Source organism: Lagopus muta, chromosome 1 (assembly GCF_023343835.1).
Source record: "Lagopus muta isolate bLagMut1 chromosome 1, bLagMut1 primary, whole genome shotgun sequence".
Taxonomy (NCBI): Eukaryota; Metazoa; Chordata; class Aves; order Galliformes; family Phasianidae; genus Lagopus; species Lagopus muta.
Window position 1 is genome coordinate 170,044,898 of NC_064433.1, and position 15,271 is coordinate 170,060,168.

The 15,271-nt window shown below is 41.1% G+C and overlaps 1 protein-coding gene across 1 annotated transcript in view; it reads left to right on the top strand.

The window, feature by feature from the left end:
- The first annotated feature begins 4,388 nt into the window (after positions 1-4,388).
- The window catches only part of TRPC4 (transient receptor potential cation channel subfamily C member 4), a 142,844-nt gene continuing 131,961 nt past the window's right edge, over positions 4,389-15,271 (top strand). Inside the window, exon 1 of the mRNA XM_048929110.1 lies at positions 4,389-4,915. The gene's annotated coding sequence lies outside the window, so the exon portion shown is untranslated. The remainder of the gene's footprint in view (positions 4,916-15,271) is intronic.

The following is a 15,271-nucleotide window of genomic DNA, read 5'->3' on the forward strand; positions in this document are numbered from 1 at the left end:
AAAAAAGTAGATGAAGATTCTAGATGTTTTGGCATAGAAGAACGGCCTGAACACAACAGTATCACAGCTGAGGTCAGAATTTGCCTGCTTTAAGGAGAGTAGAATTCTTTACTCACATTCTCGGATCAGCCTCTCACTTTCTACATATTCCTCCCTCTATGTCTTCCTATCTCTTTCTCTCATGACCTTCTTCCCTGTGTTACACCTTCACAAGAAGGTTGTATACCCCAAAAGTCACCATCCCTGGAGGTTTTCAATAAGCAGGTGGATGTGGCACTGACGGATGGATTAGTGGACATGGTTGTGATGAGTTAATAGTTTAACTGGGTTACCTCAGAGGTCTTTTCCAACTTTAACGATTCCATGATTTTCACAGAATCACAGAATCACCCGGGTTGGAAGGGACCTCAAAGATCATGTAGTTCCAACCCCCCTGCCTGGCAGGGCCACCAAACATACACATTTTATGAGTAAATATTCAATTGAGAAGAAAAGTTTTGCAATGTTATGTTTTTCTTTTCTTTTGCAATTTTTTTTCACATTCTTCAATCATTAATTAAAAAGGATCTCTTTTAATGTTTTGAAAACATTAGTTTTACTAATGGTATTTAAGTACATAAATGGTAATACACTGAGTTATGGGGAAGGAAAGACTGAAGAATAAGGAATGCCTGATGTGGGCTGGCAAGAACAGCTTACCACTTGCTAAAAGTTCTGTCTGGGAGAACTGCATGGCCTGTAACAATAGAACTAATGGAATTAACTTGTTACAGATTTCATAAATTAAAGTAATGCAGAGGGGAAAAAAAATGATAATCTGCATTTTTTTTTAGCAACGCAGTCTCCAAAACAACTATTGAATGAATATTCTAAACTAAAACATGACATGGTGTTGTACTTTGTGATTTCAAGTTAGATTATTTCTAATGAATAGTAGTAGATCACTAGAAGCATATTTGAAGTTATATGAAAACAATACAAACTTAAGGAAATCTTCCTCTATTATCCTAATTTTCTCATTTTAACTAATTGATTAGATTATTTCAAATACTTGTTATAAATTCTTTTCTATCACATGTAAATTTCCACCTTAGTGAAAATGTCATGTGACTTTAAATATTCATGCTAGTGGTAAGAGAAGCTTTTGTAAATTGAAAAGAATGTTAACATGAAAAGAATAGACGAATGTTACAGTATCTTTTACCTGGGTGGCCAGAATTTCTGCTGTGCTTTTCTCCTTGATGTAAAATAGCTTCAAATGAGCCAACTTAGCTTCACTGGTTCTGATAAAGTTACCATGCTTTACACCTGTTGTAAATGCTCTTACCTGTAGCCAATGACTGTACAAGGCTAAATTAATTAGAGCCTGCTAAATTTTCCATCTGTCTCTTAGTTTTCAATCTGTCTTTTTTTTTTCTCTATGTAAATTTTTTTCATGAAATAAAATAAGAAATACTTTCTAGTAGCATTCGTACAATCTGCATAGTGAAGGGGAGCAGACCATCCTAGTTGCTATTTCGGGTATATAAATTTTAGCTGAACTGCAAATGGTCAGCTGCCAGGCTCTGAGGGGAGTGATGTGGCATAGGAGGAGAAATGGAGAAGGTCTCAAGGGAAACCTAATTTTCCCCAGGGAGGTGGTTGAGTCACCATCCCTGAATGTGTTTAAAAATCATTTGGATGTGGTGCTCAGGGGCATGATTTAGCTGAGGGTTAATAGTTTAGTTAGGGTAGTATGGTTAGGTTGTGGTTGGACTTGATGATCTTTAAGATCTTTTCCAACCTGAGCAATTCTATGATTCTATGATTCTGTTCTAACTTGGTGTGATGCTGTGAGTGGACTAAAGGAATTCCCAGTCATGCTATTACCATGTAACCTCTAAAACTGTGGAATGTGTTACAGGTTCCACAGAATGTGTTATTTTCTCCCTGTGCCACTCTCTCCCTGCCACATCATCTACTGCTGAGAGACATTTGGCATCTCACTACATGCTGAGAATAAAATATATCAGCGTAAGTTCAGGAGAGCAGTGATTCTGACGCCACTGTCTTGAATCAGATATAAAATTCTATTTACTTTGTTTTCATCTGGGTAAGACCACAGAGATTTTATCTGAACATTAATTTAATTGGGAATTATGAGCACTGGCAAGACCACAGGAGACTGCTAATGGGTTATCATATGTAAAATGCCAGAAACTGTAAAGCGCATTGATAGCACCACATTGCATTCAACCCTGAAAAGAAGAAATGTCACAACGAAACACATAAAAAAACCATAGGAAATACTGTTAATTATAGAGGCATTTGCTTGTGATAAATTAAACATGATACACTCAAAATAGAACTTGGCTTCTCAAGATCTATTAAGGAAACGTATGGGAAAAAAGCACTCTGCTCTTGGAAGTGAGCATCAAAAACCTCTGAAAGTAAATTTTGTCTACACTTCCAATCTGTAGTAGTGCAGCTTAATCTCACTGGTGCTGATAGCAGCTGATGAATTAATGCACAAGGTGTACAAATACTCTAGTGCTATGTAGATGAGCTCTCACTAGCATCACCAATGCAATCCAATGGTCCAGCCTTTTCCACACTACATTGTTGGCTGTCTTTGCTTCTACAGGGTCCCACTATCTACCTAATTCTCTCACCCCTTTTTTGTGTGTATGTGGGGGTATGTGTGTGCATATATGTAGGCTGTTCCAAAGGTAATGCCTTCATTTCCATGGAAACTACAATAGGTACAAAGTGCACACTAACACTAATAGGTAGAGCAAATCCTCAGTTGCAGAACACTGTTTTTCAACACAGTCACCACGATGAGCTCTGCATTTCAGCAGCAGTGAACAAGAACCTGCATGCTGTGCTTGTAAAAAAATCTGTACCAGCAGCAGTGACCCACTGTTTCCCAGCTGCTGATGGTGCCATTGCTGGGAAAATGGTGTCTGCATAGATCAACTTTCACTGAGCTCACATCCACTGTTTGGTCTCCAGAAATGTTCAGCGAGCATCAATGAATGTCTGCGGGTTCCATTTTTTCCAGATGGAGGAATTCAGTTCCACACCTTTTGCCTCAAACATACTTCCATGTCAGACACCATTGTATCAGACTGCCCCTCTGCTGCCATCTGTCGCACAGAAACAAAAAGTAATGTATTGGTGGGAAGGTTCAACCTCTACTGCCATATCACCAACATCTGCCTCTGATGTCATGGGCCAACATAACAACATAGGAGACATTACTTTTGGAGTTGTCCCTTTACCTACATATGCTGCAATGCACATGTGTGTACTGAATGAGTGATCGTTACCAGCGTAGCTGCTTTTGGCATTTGGTCTGTACCCAAGCTAGAAGGAGCTGATCTCAGGAGTGCAATTATCATCTCGGTGGCTGAGACAGGCAGAGCCGTGTTACCTGTGCTGTACTGCTCACAGCACCTCACTGCTTTCTGAGTTGCTCCCTAGAGGACTGAGTTCTGCCGAAATCTTCACAGCAGCTCATTAGGGGCATGCCTCAAATCTGTACTGCAGCAGCACGCACAGTGATGCAGGAGCTGCAACTGTGAAAATCCCAGAGCAGAATGAACCTGGCATTTCTTTCTACTCAGCCTCTGCTGCACTTAATGCTTCTTTTTCTGGGCTGCCCGTGGAGGTCTGGGGCTGTATGCTGCCATCTGCGCCTGGCAGTTTCTTCTCATTTACTGTAATGGCATGACCACACTTATGCTCCACACAAAGCTTTTCACACTTCAGCGCTCTCAAGTCTCCGCTAGAGATACGGGCAAAGCTCAGCACGAGGGGTACTCGTGCGTTTTGCATTTCGTACATCCCTCCTCCTGGCCCCGTCTCATCCCTCTGCTCTCCTCCTCCTTCCTGCATCCCCCCGCTGATCCGCAGAGGCGGCCGTTCACCGGGCACCGGGAGCACCCAGAGCACGGGGCTGGGGGAAGGGTGCGTGGTGACAGTCGCCGGGGTGGTCGCTGCGGGCACCGCCAAAGCCGAGACCCCGCGGCCTCTGCACGCAGTGAGCGGCAGATGCGTGCCTTGCTCTGTGTCAGCAGCGTGTCCAGGCCCTAGAAAGGGCTCAAATAAATAAACAGTAATAAATACATAGATTTCTTTTACTTATGTATTTATTTATTTATTTATTGGCTTTTCGGGGGCTTTCCCAGAGGCACGGCAGCGAACTTTCGCCGAAGCTACCGTCTCCTCTTCCGCGATCTCTCGGCGTTTCAGCTGTCCCCACCCGCACACCTCCATCGCTGGGTGGGCGCTGCGCCCCCCTCCATCCCCGGGGCACGCGGAGGGGCCGCAGTGTGCGGTGCGCCCGCAGGGGGGCGCTGCAGTGCGGCGGCGAAGGGCGCGGGGAGCGCGGCGGGGGCGGCGGCGGGAGGGGACGCGGTGGCAAAGCCGCTGCCGGGCTCGCGGGGAGCGCATCGCCGCGGGCGGCACGAGCCGGTGCGAGTGTCCCTCTGTGGTGATTTTCCCCTTTATCTCCGTGTCCTTTTCCTGCCTCGCAGCGCTGCGCTCCGGGGAGAAGCACCGCGTCGGAAGGAGCCGTTACTTTGGACGGGCAGCATGAGGCTCTCCCAGGGAAGGAGGAGAAGCCGCACAGAGCAGCCGGGGAAGGTCGTGGTTCGCATCTGTTGCTCCGAAGCCCGGCGGCAGGCGCGGTCCCCTGGGCTGGGAGTGATGGAGAGCCTCTAACCGGTGGGCTAGCGTCCGAGCGTCTGCACCGGGGGCAGACATGGAGAAAATAAAGCAAAAATGAGGAAAAGTGGCTGAGAGGGAGAGAAACAAAACAAACATTTCTCAGAGGGATTTAACTTACAAAAAGGGCGCTTCCCGAGGAAAATGTGACCCGCTGGAACTTCGGAAGGAAGATGCCGGCTGCCAACACACGCACCTAAACCAAGTAAGTTCCCCATAACTTTGCTGTATTTTCCTTCTAAATCTTTGGTTCTCTTCTTGACCCTCTACAACAAAAAGTCTCCATGTCACTTCTGCGCGTACACGGGCAAGGAGCGACGTTGCGCACCACTTTGTTCCCAACCCGAGAATTAAGACAGTTTCTCCTTCCCGTGTCCGAACAGAACGTGGGATTTTTCCCCTCGCATCAGCAATCCCCGAAGCGTGACACCTGCGGGACAGCGGCGGCCGGGGGTGGGACCGCTCTGGGGCACAGCGCTCCGCACCCGCACCCACCGCACGGCCGCGGCGGGCGGTCCCGGAGCCCGAGGGGACGCGCTGCGATCCGTTGGGAAGGGTCGGGGTCCTGACGGAGAACTCCGGGAGGATGGGAAATGCGAGGCTGATGAGGGAGCTGCGCGGTGAAAGGGCGCTCGGAGCGGGTGGTGGGGTTCACCCGGTTGGCATCGGGAGGTGCTGGCCCTCAGGACGTAGGGCAGAGGCTGAGGTCCTGTTGGGAAGAAGCAGTTGATACTCAGGAGCCTTACGTGCCGACAGCAGATTGCACTCTGCAAAAGGGAAGAACTGTGAAATTCGCTGCGGTTGGTAAAACCTGCAGTCTTGTTAATTGAATATATTTCCTTCTTTCTACAAGGAAATGTCATTTCTGCACTTTTGTTTTACTGCACTCAGTTGAGTGGTTAGCTGTTAGCATGGTAACCAGAATTGTATTTATTGAAGCATGCCCCAGAAGTGAGATGGCTCTTCCAATTCCGACACACCTTTTAGGTGGAAATAAATAAGATCACTTTCCACGCTCTGCCTTTCTTCTATTTTCCAGAGAAACGGTATTCCTCAAAAAAAATAGTGAAAAGCAGGGAGTTGGACTTGATCCCCAGTCCCTTCCAAGCCCTACAATTATGTGACTGTGAAATAGAGATTGCTCCTTGCTCTTGCTTAAGAAACACTTCTCTGTACAAGAATTCATGCATGGATGGATTTTCTACAGCGTGCAGAAAGCACAGAATGGGAAATAGTTTTTGTCCCACGCAATAAATTAGATGCTGGCCTTAGAGTATCTTTCTTTGAGTACAATCTACTTGAAATGTTAAGTTTGATTATACTGCAGTGACATAGCATGCATGTATCACTCTTTGTGTTCCTTCTACCAAAGCTGAGACTCTAATAGGTTAGCAAGGTTATCTGTGGAAATATGTACAATTTCTTTAATTTTACTATATTGACATGGGCAAGAATTTGACATACAGAGAAGTCAGATGCACTGGACTGCTTTACAGCTGTCTTGGAATAGCTAATGACAGACTTAGAGGGGACCTGACAGTATGCCAGCTCACAGACAAGGCTCAGGAAGAATCCTTTAATATCAAAATGGGTGATAGTCTCATGACACTTGTTTTTCCTTTTGCTTTACCCTCTGAAGGTACTGAAAAACCTCACTTCGCTTGCAAAAGGATGGGGCTTTTTACTATAGCTTTTGCTCTTTCTTTTTTTTCTGTTGTTCAGACTTTGGAACACATGAGACTGTATTTGGAAACAGCAAAACATAAACATGTCTGTTTTTAAATTTAACTTCAGCCACTTATTCTGACACTATATATAGTAGTCATTGCACTTAAAATAGCTTCAGAAAGAAATTCCATTTCTCTTTATCTTTCCTATATAGAGCCAAGTACTGCTTGTCAGTATTAAGTCAGCTGAGGTCATTCTAGATCAGGTACGATTCTGCCTCTTTTTCAGTATTTTTGCTGCAAATATCATGTCCTGAGCCAAGTGGCTCTGGTTTGGATGAAGTGGGTTTGCATTTCTATATTGTGGACAGCCCATCAAATTTATATCAAAGGACTCATGTAGAGAAATCTATTAAGGAATCAGCTCTCAGCGTTGTCTGTATGTGTATATTGCCTTAGGTGACAAACAGAAAGGAGCACGACTGCTCCCCCCGACACCTGAGACCTGTCTCCCTGCCAGTACACTGTTTAATCTGCCAAGGTTTTTTTTTTTTCAGGAGCATGATTCATTGGAGTGAGGAGTTAAAATCAACAGGGAAAATCTCGTATAGCATCTCTGCCTGCTCTGCCACATTGGCCATTCTGGTAATCAGTGCTGAAAAGGACTGAATTCCTTCTGAAAATAAAGATTGAGTCAGCATGACTGGTCTTATGGAAAGACAACATAGAAGTGGGGAGAAAGGATCATTATAACCTATCTCAAGAAAAAGCAGGCAAAAATTTAGGAAGCACTGCTCTATTGAGACATTCCGTGCCTTCATGAGTGTCAGATCAGGTTCAGATTTCAGGTGTGCTGGGTTATAGTCTGGTGACTTTACTGAGCATAATATTGTTATTTCCTGAAAGCAGGTTGGAGATGAAGCTTTGCTGATAAATCAGTTTTACATCACTGCATTTTGTGTCATCAAACAAGATTCCAGAAACTATCTGCTGTAGAAGGTCTGCTTCTACCCTGGAAAGTGAAAGGCAGAGCCTGGCCCTTACTCTGAGCACAGCATTACACTAAAACCAGCAATGGAGATGCCAGAATCCTCAGGTCCATTGACATTTGTTGCTGGAAAATTATTTCAACTGGTTAAATACACATTAATTACTATGATTTGTACAGTAAAAACAGGGAAAGCCAACACAACTGAATCCTTTTTTTTTTTTTTTTTTTTTTCCTTTTGTAACAGATTTTTATGCAAATGTCACTCCTAGGTGCATTAGCTCTCTGTCAAACAGAATCTGAAAAACAGTTGGAATAAGAGGTAATTGCTTTGCACAGTGAAGTTGACAAAGGAATTAATGGATTTTAATGTGCTGCACAGGAAAAAGAAAGTAACACCCATGTTAAAATAAATAATTCTCATTTTTTCTCAGGGCTGTTTTTTCTTTTTTTCTTTCTTTTCCCCTTTCTTTCTGTCTTTCTACTTTCTTTCTTTCTTCTTCTGTTCTACCTTATCAAACTTATGTATCAGTTTGAATCATAAAATAACTCTTCCACTTCTCTCAATCATTTATTTCTAATTTAGGCAGTGACGGGTGAGAGATAAGAGCTGAAAAGAACTTTGGATTACAATTACCTTTTTTTGCAGCTAAACTATTTTTCAGCAACCATGGGCTGAGGGAGGACAGGAGAACTCCTTCAGTTTGGTGAATTTAATGTATCACAGGGAGTTTGAACCAGTCAGATTTATCCCTTGCAGTCTAGGACAACTTCTGCAATACCTTGGTCATTGAGCCTGTGCTGGGTACACCACCTGAAGAGCTTCTCTCACACACGTGTGTGTCAGGGGAACCATTTGAGTGTGATGGTAGTAATATTATCTGGCATATTATGTAATGAATAGAAAGAGGAACAACAAATGGAGAAAAAGATTTTCCCCTGGAATTTTCTGAAATATATACATTATGGGTTATTCCAGGGGTACTCTCCCACATACTATGAAAAGCCACTGAGGACTAGCAGCCCTCCCTACCCCAAGAAAGCAGAGACCCCAATCCCACCTCTTGTGAATGGGTTGTCAATGAAGTAGCCAAGCCCTGTGATCTCAGCACGTTCGTTTTTCATGAGTATTTTCCTGATACACAAGTTATTTTCATTTTCTATTTTTTTTAAGCAATTCCTTCTAACACCAGTGTTAAGAACCAGAAATACATTCTTCTTGCTGTCTTTCATGCTTAAAATGAGAATGGAAAAGCAGATGCCATGGGCTCTTGCTCCTCCTGTCCTTTTGCCAGCTGGCCATGTGAGGTACAGTTCAGTTGGCCATGCAGAAGTGCATCCTTTCCTTTTAGTTGACTTAAGGTACATTCTGTGGCTGCCTCTCACTCTAGGACACAAGTCTCCTATAGGTCATGTATCATACAGCGACTGGTGTCCAAACTGACATGGAATACCTCTGTGTTGGCTGTTGAACTGACCCTGTAGTCTCTTTTTTCTTCTCCTGGAGAAAGAGAAGCAGAAGCTAAGAGTGACCAATCTCTCTATTTCATCTTCTCCTTTGGAACAAAACTATCATCCTCCACAAGTACCATCTCTCTTTGGTTGTTGTGTAGCAGGACCTGAGGCAAGGAGCCTGCCTTCTTAAGATGTGTTTGTTGAATCCCAGCTGAGCTATGGTAGTAGGGCGTGAAGATTCCAAAAATCAAACTAAAACACAGGTTAAAAATACTTGCACACACATACACTTGCACTTGCCCAAACTTTTGTGCTACTTTTGAAACAACTCCCATAGAGCATGAACTCACAACTGTGTGCTGGATGTGTGCTTCTGGAAAGTTGCCTACTACCCCCTCTGCAACCCAGTTTACTTAGAGAAGGATTCTTCTAAACACTGTCATCTGCTAACTGTCAGTGCTTACCTAAAACGTTTGTTTCTTTTTGATTTGGATGTCCATCACAAAGAGGTAGCAGCTGTCAGAGAGCTGATGATGCTCTCTGTGACGGCCAAGTAACAGGGGTGATTACTAACCCAGGCCCTAAAGCATGAGAGGAGCATCAACACAATTCTGAATCTAATCCATAATGTATAGTAGCGGGAAGCTTGCCTGGGCTCTCCTTACAAGAGGCAGGCATTCTGCCAGTAAGGGCCTTCCTATGGTAGATTCTGCATTGCATCAACTGGGAATTCAATTTGCTTACTTTAACCATCGTTTAATCAAGATACCTACTTAAATCACAGGAAGTTAGCAGTCCTAGGGAAATCAATGCAGCCCTGAGTTCATTAGATTAATGGACAGGCTTTTGCCTTTGTTCCTTCTGGGTAGCCATAAATCTGGAGAAGAATACTAGAGGATACTCTTTTGAAGATTAAATCTGTAGTATTCTGTAGCATACAGATTGTCTTCAGCAGACTAGCAGTGCGGTGTCAGAACTAAATGTACTAGATGAAGAAGAAAGAGCAACACCAAATTTATTCCCAAGGAAACTTTCTTTGTTTTCTGAATTTAAACATTACACTTACATAAAATAATGAAATGCTTTAATTTTAGTTTTTGCATTTTAAAAAGCAGAACAGATCATTTACTTTCTGCAGGTAGGAACAGACGATAGGGATGCAGCAGAGGATACAAGGTCATATTGAGCCTGATTTAAGTCTTCCCCTGATAAATTTGTATATAATGATCCATGTCAAAAATGTCTTTACTGACAAATCCTGAATAGTTCTAAAAAGGGATTTTTGCACAAAAAGTCAGATTCTTTTCAGCTAGACACCACAGATTTGGTTGCCAGCTGCAAACCAAGTACCTATGCTCTGCATATACTGTCTGGAGACATAGATAAACTTCCAGTGGACAAGCTAAACTATGCAATTCATACACCTGTAGAGTAGGCGGAATTGCTCTCTGCAGGTATTTATTGTTGCTGATGTTGGATTTTACACATCTAAATGTGGATGAGATTAATTTTATCCCAGTGATGTCAAAAGAAAATAAAATGCACATTCAGAGTGGCCAGAAAATAGGTGTCTTCTTTCTTCTGAATATCTCAAGGTGCTACTGACCTTCATGGTATGGACGCAGAGATCATAACAATAACTATATGACTACACCGCGCTAAATTATTTCAAATATCATGTTGTGTGTTCTCAGAATTTTAAAGAATTTCTTGGGTTGGGTAGCTGAAAAAAATCTTGTGGCTGTGCCAAGGAAAACAGGAGTGTCAACTGGACCATTTTAAAAGAACACACAGTTCTGGGTGCTCACAGCCTACCTCCTGCTAGTGCAAGATGTCTCTCTCGTGCAGAACACATCCTGCTTCTTTGGAGCAAAGCAAAGCAAGGACAGATTCTTCCCAAATGCTTTCAACATTGCTATTTCTACAGTGCATCTTGGTGTAATGGATACATAATTACAATGAAAATCATCTGTCAGCAATGACATCATTGTTTTAATCTCTGTTCATGTGGAAATGCTTGTTATTAGCAAAACACTTCAAAATAAATCCTCCTGCTATGTTTCAGCACTGCCTGCTGCATACACCCTGCTTATTTTCCTCTGGAAAACAACTAAAATACCCCATTTGTGTTTTGCATATACTGACAGCATCTGATTGTGGACTGGGAGAGATGTTTCCCTTTCCTTTTTGATGGTAATCACTTGAAGTGATTAGACCTGCAGTAAATCTCTTGAACCTGTTTGTGCTGGTATGGTGAGTTTATTTTTGAAACTTGTTTGGTTTTATAGCACAGAAGTACCTGCAAAGCCCACTGCTACCACCTTCAAAAGCACACAGTTTCCCTGTAGATCTGTTATCTAGTAGATCCCTGGAGATGTTCAAGAGATGTGTAGATGTGACACTGAGAGATGTGGTTAGTGGGTGCAGTGGTGATGGGCTGGTGGTTGTAGTGGATGATCTCAGTGGTCTTTTCTAACCTTAATGATTCTATGGTTCTATGCAAACCAAGCTGTCTGCAGAATAGTTCCCTACTTTGTCCTATGAATCTTAGTTATAGAATTGCCTTTCAAGAGCCATTAACTTCTTCTTTTTGGATTTATTTAGACACTTCAACGCTAAGCATGCTAGACTTTATAGCCTGTAGAAGGAACCTAGTAACTTTTTAAGGTGATTCATGTGACCTGTCTTGAAGGAGATTAATTGCTCTGTGCAGGAGGTGCATTTCTTCCCATTAGTAATAAAGGAGGATTAGGATGACAAACTGACCTTGTATGTCTTTTCTGGATTCTTAGGACTGCAGATACTAATCTCATCTTAAAATATTCTTGATCAGAGTACCTCCTAGTTACACATTTAATAAGGCTTCATAATAATAATACAAAGAATATGCTGTACTAATTTTTTAAAACCAACCAGGAAGCTAGCCCAAGGCATTGATGTCACTTGTTGAAAACTGATGATATAGGTAAGTAAATGTACTTAGTCCTGAACTAAAACTACAAAACAAAAATGGAAACATCAGTTCTCATTTCAAAGTAGTCACATGAAATAAAGGACAATGAAGACTACCAAGAGACATTAACACATTCATGGTCATATATTCCATGATATTCCCATTGTCAGTAACACAATAGACATCTTTTTGGGCTTGATTTCCTTCTGCAAACATAGGTAAGACAATTATACTGGGGCAAAACAGCATTTCAGTTATTTTCCTCCAGTGTTATCTTGACTAATTGATTCTTTATGGTTATTTTAACACTTTCCTTTAACCTTTTTCTTAAAGCCTGCAATAAAAAATTACTTGAAACAATCAACAGCTCAAAATGGCTAAGCTTTATGGTCAGCACATAATGGACTTTGTTTTGAAAAAATAAATGCAGCCTGTGTTTTCCAATAAAGCCTGGTTTCAAGAAAGTGTTTAAACATAAAGAAGTCTGTCTACCGTGTGTTCCGCTGTCAGCAGAGCTTCATGGGGTGCTTCTTGTTAAAAATTCACTTAACGCCTTTCCTCAATATGTGATATTTGCCTGAATCCGGGCTGAAGGGATATAATTTGAAAGTTCTGGTGAATATTTCTTATCTGATGACATAGAAAATATGAATACTACAGTAATTCATTACCTTGAATCCATTAAATGCCGTTAAGGCATTTAACATGTAATTATATTGGAGATGTTGCTAATCTGCATGTTGGCGTTGTACTTTGAAGCATTACTTTGGTTAACACAGACATAACTCGCTATTTGATGTTTTTCCCATGATTTTATCACAAATGTCTGAGAAACTTTTAATACTTCCTGCTCTTATTGTACAAGTAGCTATGATTTAACAAGCCCATTTTATAGCCAAAGATGTTAATGATGATAATGGTCAAAGTCCTTTGAAATTCTAACGCCCTAATGTGAAATTTTGCAAAATACAAAATGAAACAATAGTGCTTCTCGTTAATCATAGATATGGTGCCTCAGACAGAAGATGTTGTTTCAAAAATTTGCCCCCTTGATTCCAAGAGAATTATAATGCTCTGGCAGCTTCTTGTTTCTTCTCAATAATTTAGAGGTTTATAAAAAATAAATTTGGTCTCATTCTCCATTCCAATGCAGCTAATGCAATTACAAGTTGCCGAGAACCTACTCCAAAATCTTGTTGATGTTGGTCTCTTTAGAAAAATATGTAGGCCTAAAACACTCATCTGTTTGCCATCATTGTTACCATTCATGGCTGCAGCCCCCACAGTGTGAGGAGAGTGCTCAACCATTCTCTCAAATCATTCCTTATCTAAATATTTATTTTTCTTTGCAATTCACATTGAATCTTTTAATGGAGAGAAGCAATGACTGTTTTCTTCAAGCATACTGATGCAATTAACAAGGACTAAAATCTCACCATATCTGTTAGAAAGAATGCTTGCAACTCTATGCCGCTGGGAAATTAATTTTAAACTAAACAAACCACACCTGCAATTTTTAAACCAATCTTTTTTAAAAATTTACAGAACCTCCAGGAACCATTCTAAACAGTTTTTGACAGCTTTATTAGAAAATTAATTGCCAATTCAAGATGATGGCACATCAAAGCAACAAGTGAGTCTTGGAAGTCTCTTCTCTAAGACAAACCCTACTGTACTCTTCAATATTCAATACATTCAAGTTGTTGTTCATACTTCCAGTAAATGACATATTTCACTGAACATATGGAAACACGATTTTACTTTAATGTTTTATCTATTTATGTCAACCGGCTGTTGTGTTCTGTAGGAATCATCAAGACATTTGTTCAGTTTCTCCAACTTCTTTAATGTCTTCTGGCGTCCCAACAACTGTCCTGAGTTCAAAACACCGTGGTAGAGTCAATTTCTAACACAGGGATTCCACTAGCAAGTTTTATAGGAAACGCAAGCAGATATGTTTGTAGTTTGAATATTTTGAAGAAAATGATTTACAGATCAAATTGTATTCTGTGCTCAAATGTGCTTATAGATACTTATATTTTTGTGTATGTGCATTATACAAACATATCTACATATACACAAATAACAGAAGAACACATATGTAGTTCTACATGTATGTACATATTTGTGGGCACTATTTCTTTTACTGGTACACATTAAAAGTTAATTTTCGCTCCTGTGAGAGAAAGAGAAGATCTATCCTGAGGTCAGGAATACAGCCCATTAAAGCATCTCTCTATTTCACATGTTCATACACAGATAGTTGACTATATCTTGTTGGCCAGGAATATTTAACTCTCACTGCATTTGTTTATATGATTTAAATGGCATTTAAGTCTAATTCTTGGCCAACTATAGCTTATTTGCCACTACAAGCAATCAAGGACTGTAAATCTGACTATTTTGGCAACCTACCGGGGTATGAAAAATTAACAGCAGTCCAGAGGCACTTCCTTTCTTTACAAGTTTAGAAAGTCCCAGGAGACAGCCTTCTGTAACAGCCAGCAACATCTGGGCATGGAGCTGACAGCCCTGACACTGTGCTAACAGTTGCAGCTCCTACTAGGGAATGTTTTTCTTAAATTTGGTAGCAAACATAGCTTAACTAGGATAGAACCAGTATTATTCATGTTGTTTATTTTCCAGAAGAATTTTTTTTTCTGGTCTTTTATGTAGAAATAACAATTTATCCATTTAAAACACAGCAATCTATTAATCACATCCCCATAAGCCCAAGAACAATGTTTTTTAACCATTTGATCCTTAAGTAAACTGCACAGGGAAGCTCTCAGAGGAAGCTTTTGAAAGGAGGCAGGAGACCGTCATGCTATGCAGCTTCAGAACTTCTTCAGAGAGCTGCTTCCAAGTTTGGAGACCACAGGGTGTGTAATAATAAAGGAGAAGGTAATTGACCTTTCAGGATCCTGCTGCTATTTCACAGGGTCATTGCCATGGCAGATGCCTGAGAACTGACTCTGTTTTCTGATCTCCTGCCCTTAAATGTTAGAACTGTAATGCGAACAGAGGATGAGGATACATTTTCAGTGAAAAAGGGAATTTTAGAGTAACTGGTGTGCATCTTTCAAGTGTTAGTGCTAATACCAAAACAAAATGGATAAAATACAAAGATTTGGCTTGGGTTGCCATTTTAGAATCAGAGGTGATAGCCAAAAGGTGTATGCTAAACAGAATTGTTAGTTTAAGTGAAGTTAGCATCAGTTGTTCTGAATAACATAGATGAAACACAGACTTACTTTGCTCAGGACCGTAAAGAAGGCCCTTTTATTCATTGATTGCACAGGACATTTGCAGAGATACGTTTTCAGAGTGTGCTTTCTCTGCTTGAAGATTCTACCAACAACAACACGTGATTATTGTTGTTAATCACATATTCAATTTTTAGTAAATTTAGTAAAATATTTATTTTACTGTGCCCTATTGAACATAAAGCATTAGCTCTGTCCTTGTGTTAGAACACAGACATAGAGGGTATTGGGA